The sequence below is a fragment of the Gorilla gorilla genome, chromosome 18 (genome assembly GCF_029281585.2).
Source record: "Gorilla gorilla gorilla isolate KB3781 chromosome 18, NHGRI_mGorGor1-v2.1_pri, whole genome shotgun sequence".
In the NCBI taxonomy this organism is placed as follows: Eukaryota; Metazoa; Chordata; class Mammalia; order Primates; family Hominidae; genus Gorilla; species Gorilla gorilla.
In genome coordinates, this window is record NC_073242.2 from 81,150,080 (window position 1) to 81,156,414 (window position 6,335).

Sequence of the window (6,335 nt, forward strand, 5' to 3'; positions counted from 1 at the left end):
TTCAGCCTGGCCGACGAGAGGTTCTGATTTAATTGGGCAATAGCAAGATAATTTAGAGATGCATGAAGCACTATAATGCTTCTCTGGGGAGCACATGCGATTGCTTACTTCTTTGTGCCCATTACACAGAGGCATTCGGAAAAGACCGGTCAGAGTTTAAGAGAAAGGTGGTGCTGCAGCAGATTAAGCACTACCAGCACCGACCTGACTAGGGGCTTTGCTGACCCTGTCATTAAGGAGCAAGACCTACACCTGGGCTCCTGAGGCTTCCTGGCCAGGAAGATTCCTAAGACTCCTGCCCTGGGTTTTGAAGGCCCCAGCCAGCCCTAGGTTCTTACTTGTCAAAGGGCACACATAAGGATCTCAGTCCTCCACACTTGGCAGTTAGTGTGGCTGTGTGTCTCGAAGATGGTCCCTGCTCGCTGCTGGGCAAGAGGCCCTTCCTAAACGTCAGTTGTCAACATGAAACCAGTTTTGTTATGGGCAAAATGGTGTTTCCTTCTCCCAGTACCAGCACTTTGCTAAACCATGTGTCCACAGGCCACACAAGTCTTATTTATTTATTTGTTTATCTTTCCAGAAATGAACTCAATGGTTCTGCTGAGACTCAAAGGCCAAAAAAAAAAAAAAAAAAAAAGAAAAAAAATTATAAAAGCTATAGAGTACAAATAGTCCTGTTTTAAAAGCAGGGGGGTGGGGCCCCGCCTGGAGAACAAAGCCCTACTTTGAAGACTTAGCGATTCTAATTTGGAGCCATTTCCCACTCCCATTTCCAAATCTGCATCATTAAACCATGAAAGAGTGAAGAGTAATAATTGTGAGCACGCTGAGTATTTCTTAATGATTTTCTGTCTTATACCCAAAGCAAATAAGCCAAATGCTTACTCAAAGCCTAGTGGGGGAGTAGGGTGGGACTTGGTTTTGCAATTTCTTTTTTTTTTCCTATAGTCTTTCTTCTTCCACTGAAAGTGTCTATAAAATTTTTAAAGGAAAGTAGGTTGCTAAAATGTACTTAATTTGCCATGATAGATTGAGTCCATGCTTCAGTGACTGTAATTGAATCTGTGACCTATTTCTTTAGTAAAGTAGAAATAGTCTCTGGGGTTTTTGTCACTACCATCTTTTAATGAAATTCAAAAAGACTGTCAAAATGTCTACACTTTTTCTACTGGTTGTTAATGTTATTACTTTACAATTTGTTACTTTTTAATTAATCTTAATAAATGTGTACACACTCTACCTGGTCATTGGAAATGCTAGACATTGATTCTTCACTCTTTTAAAGCCAAGCAAAATTAACAGGACAGAAAAGGCACAGCAGCCAGGAAAGGTCTTCATATATATTTGGTTGCGCTTTTAAAAATATTTCGAGGCATCAGTTTAAGGGTCTGCCTCCAAGAAGAGGGGGTTGTGGAGAGTCAACAGCAAAAGGCTGAGGGGCTCTGCCCATGGCTGTCCTCTTGATGCCACCACTAACTGCTCCCACTTTGCTTAAGGGCTGCATATGTGGCAAGCCGACAGCCTGGGGGAGCAATATTTTATTGACAAAATGTAAGAAAATATGTTCGGCTGCTTTTAAGCAGTGGTGTAGGAGGGTGTTACAGAACCAGATGGTCTAAGTTAGTCTTTCATTTGCCAGGATGATGGGAAAGCACTGCCTTGCTCTGCAACTGAAATGGTGGTGGCCGCTTTGCCAATGGACGGTTGGCTGTGATTTCCAAGGACAGTTGTTCCTCCAGAAGCAAAGTGCCCAAGGCTCTGGGTGAGCTCTGAAATTCATCTCCTACAGTGTCTGGGGTGGGAGTGGGGAGAATGCCTTCAGGTCTTTGCCGTGATGGTGTTAAAAGGGAAGTTTTGCAGCAGTTCTCAAACGCGGCCCCAGATCACAGCATCACTTAAACTATTAAATCTGAAATCTGGGGATGGGGCCCAGCAATCGGTGGCCCAGCAATAGTTTTGTTGATGACTCTTTTGTGAATCATTAGATTAGAGAAGGGAATTAAGGTGGCTGGAGCCTGGAAGTGGGGGTAATGGATGGAAGATGAGTCACATTAGGGTCAGATTGTGAACTATCAGGAGCGCTCATGTTACCTAACTATACTCAGGACTTTTCTATGTCTTTGCCTGTGATATTCCTTTGGCTAGAAAGCATCATCTCCCACTTCCTGTTTACCTCTTCCCTATCTGTATTTTTCAAAATGTTAGCCATTTTCCGATGGCATTTGGAGTGTCTCTTACCCTATAGACTTTTCTGACTACTTCAAGAGCATTTGGGCTGTCTCTTCACTGAAACCCCAAGGCTGTGACTTTTCTTGCAGCACCTAGATTTAGCTTTGTTTCTCTAGAAAACAAATCTTTTGAGGGCAGGTGGTCTGCCTGGTCATTAGTGGTTGCTCATAATGCCTATTATGATGCAAGCAACACAGGAGATGTTAAAATGACTTTTGAAACATAGAGATTTTTATTCAGTTGAATATGTAAACAACCACCAGCTAATCTCTATTGGCTTGGTAAGTACTCCAGTTCTCCCCTTTGTCTGGTAATCAAAGTAGACTTCCACTCATGAACCAATGAATGGATCACATGGTCAGAAGGTTCTAGAAACACAATGGTTCAGTTTGACACACACTTACTGAGTAGGCTGCCAAGTCTAGTGCTAAGTGCTTGGAGATAAACAAAATACAGTCCTTGTCTTTGTAAAGCACACATTTCTAATGGAAAAAGAACACACAATCAGATCATTTCAATGTCCTATGATAAGCAGAGAGCTATGCACAAAGACTGATGTGAGCACAAAACATGACCTCCCTCAGATACCACTCTGGAATTACAAACAAAGGTTTATTGTTAAAAAAAAAAAAAGTATGAGTTAAATCTTGAAGAATGAGGAAGAATAGCAAGGAAAAGAGACTATAGAAGGAAGTTCTAATAAAGAGAACAGCACAAAGGCGTGGAGGTGTAAACAGTGTCTTTGTAAGAGGGGGAGGGCCTTATGAATGGTGTGTACTCTGGCATTGGCAGACCATAAATTTCTAGTTGGAGACTAGCAGAAGGCTATGTTGCAGAGCAGGGAACCAGTCATAGAGGGTGTTGTAGTCCATGCTAGGAAATTTGGAATTTATTCTGGAAGACTTAGAGAATAACAGGAGTAGTGGTTAGATTTGCATTTTAAATAGATCATTCTGGCTCCAGTGGGAGGAAGGGTTCAAGGGGATGAAGCTGGATGGTGACGAGAGAGGACAAGATGAGCCCTGGGCATTTGCAGATTTCCCCAGGGACACAAAGTAGCATTCACTCTCAAATCAATGACAACAATGAGTTCTTTCTCATTAGGAGGAAAACCTAAACAGAGTACAAGTCTGAGTGAGACACGGCAGGCCTTGCTCCTGGTAAATAGAAGGATAGCCAGGCTGGTTTGGATAAGAATAAGCTCATCTTGTATGAGTGGCCACTCTGCCCCACCTCATTTGATTAATAAGAATTTCCAGCCTGTGGACTTGAACCTAACAGACCATGATGGCTTGAACAGGCATTTATCAATCACTATATCTCCCCAAACCTCCAGACAGACTGACTTGGAGTGATAACTATTCCCTCTCTCATTCTTGCCATCTACACATTTATAATTTCCTAGTACATTTCACTTGATCAGCCAAATAGCCATTTTTTTTACATACTTTCCTATAGCAAATGCTGGAAAGAAAAAGAGATGTTTTCACCTGCCTGTTCTTCATAACTACATACAATAATAATCACAGCACTGGTATTGCTGCTGAGTAATTTAAAGTCCCAAAGGCAGTTTGTTCCCATAATCAGGCCCCTGAGGTCCTAGGTGTGTGGAGAGAGAAAAGAAAAATCCTGAAGAATCTCATCACTCAATGGAAAACTAACATTTAAAATGTTTCTTATAGGATTTTGTGGTTTAGAAAATACTCATCACCTGCATTGTCCTAATGATTTATGATGAGTGGGATCACAATTTGTGAGTGCTGGTGTCCTCTGCAGGAACACAGGCTTAACATCTTGTTCAAGGGTACCAGTTGGTAAGCTCCAGAATTTAAACCTAGGACATGGATTCTACTGCCTTACTCTTCTCTTCACGTCACACTGGAGCAGAATAACTTGACTCAGGATGGTTGGAGGAAGAGAGGTGGAAGAAGGCTGAGAAAAATAGTGAAGATGGAAGACTTTGTTTTGGGCTCTTTCAGAATCTCTACTCTCAAGTGGTCCATTTTCTTGGACTACTATCCAGAGATAAAATGAGAATAAAGAGACAAAAAAAATTGACTTCCTATTTAATCAGTGTGAAACCCCACTACCTATTCAAATTCTAGTTTAGCTTCAAGACCTAGCACAGACTCGTAAACCTTCTTTCACTATTAGAGCTTTCAGTCACTTACTTTTCCTTAGAACCTATGGAAAGAGATGGCAGACAATCCATCATTTAATGACATCCTGCCACTTGCTGTTTACTGTTAGCTGTGCTTCATCAACAATGCTAAAACCTCTGCTATACAGAAAAATAAATCCACCAGAGTGGTTGAGTCTTCCAGATAACTGATGGTTTTCTTTCTCAGGCCCGAGCATTTTTAAAAGTGCAAATATTTTGGCAAGAAGCATATGTATGGTATATCTTATACGTCTCTGTTTTTTTAAACATGTTATGCTAAGCATGTTTTTGCCATCCATTATTGCACTGTCCCTTGTTACTGGGTATCCCTGTACTTAATGCCCTGATAGTCTGAAGTGTATTGTCTTTTATCTATTTGTTTTTCAAATCTCCTCTTATTGGGGAGGCTTTCAGCCATTACTGTGCCTCCAATGGGAATCCTTTTTTTTCCTTCACTCTGACACGATCTCAGATCACTGCAAACTCTGCCTCCTGTATTCAAGTGACTCTCCTGCCTCAGCCTCCTGAATAGATGGGATTACAGGAGCATGCCACCATGCCGGGCTAATTTTGTATTTTTAGTAGAAATGGGGTTTCACCATGTTGGCCAGGCTGGTCTCAAACGCCTAAGCCCAAGTGATCCACCTTCCTAGGCCTTCCAAAGTTTTGGGATTACAAGTGTGAGCCTTCGTGCCCAGCCTCTAATGGGAACCTTCTCTCACCTTCCAACTCACTGCTCCTAAAGCATCATGAACTGGGAAATCGGAAAGTCATGATTGTTAAACACATGGGCAAAGTATGAGTAAACAGGTCTCCAGTCAGGGCCAGAGGAACAATTTCCATTATTTCGGATGATCAAAGGTTTGATCAAAGATTCATATCTCTTGACTATTTTTAGTTGGAGAAATTTCCTGAATAGCTGAGCTCTGAATAGGGGAAATGTTTCCGGAGGTAAAATTCATCAGGTAATGTTTTTACAGTATCCAACTCAGTGCCGAGGGCACAGCAGACACTGAACAAGGGCACAGCAGACACTGAACAAGTTACTTGGTGACTACAGTGTCCTCAACTGCAAAAAGTGTCCAATAATGACCAATAGAGTATTTGCATCACCTGCTATTTTGATTGCCCTCAAGATTTCAGGTAGTGGTAAAAAATGAACACAACATCATTTTGATATGGTATCTTTGTAAGCAAACTTAAATTCTCTTTGGAACATGAGTACATGTAAGCAAAATGATGTGGTCCAACTAACTTTGAATAAATAGTGCTGCAACATCCAAAGACACAATGGGTTGAGTAACCTCTAAATCAACTGCCCTTATAAATGAAGATGGTCATTGTTAAACTTAAAAAAAATCTGAATGAATATGCATATTATACTTAAGATTGTTCTGGTTAATGTAAAGAACAACTGAGGAAAAGAATGAAACTGAAAAAAGAAAATGGCATCCAAACCTTTCTTCAGACAAACAACCTCTGTGTCAGTTTTCAGGGTTCGTCATACTGTTTAATTTCAAATCTTTACGGAGAGGATATGGGGGGAATATCAATAAATGGCTCAAGAATAATTTTTCTTGTTCTGTTTTACTTTATTACATCATTGTATCAAGCGTAGGGTATCAGTGAGTTTTGGAAATTATGCCACCCAGACAAACCAGTGCAGTGATGACGATGGAGATTTCTGGCTCCTGTAGTCTTTGCCCACCCTCCTCTGAACCTGCTTTTTAGCATTTTAGAAGAATTGAGAGGAACTCTAGAAACTACAGCTTTGGCCATTCAAAGGCTATCATCTGGGAAGTTTTAATGACTACATGGCTAGACTATCATATTTTTGCCCCAAGCTACTAATTGAGTCTCAAAGGTAGCATTCAGCATCCTTTCCTACCGAGATCTCATTATGCACGTGTAATGTGAGTAAACAATGAGATTCTATTAAATTACA

At 41.0% G+C, this 6,335-nt stretch overlaps 1 long non-coding RNA gene across 1 annotated transcript in view; it reads right to left on the minus strand.

Annotated features, from left to right (window-relative positions):
• LINC02911 (long intergenic non-protein coding RNA 2911) overlaps window positions 1–2,342 on the minus strand; it is a 43,655-nt gene extending 41,313 nt beyond the window's left edge. Inside the window, exon 1 of the long non-coding RNA XR_010131456.1 lies at window positions 2,239–2,342. This is a non-coding gene — a long non-coding RNA (long intergenic non-protein coding RNA 2911). The remainder of the gene's footprint in view (window positions 1–2,238) is intronic.
• Window positions 2,343–6,335: the final 3,993 nt, after the last annotated feature.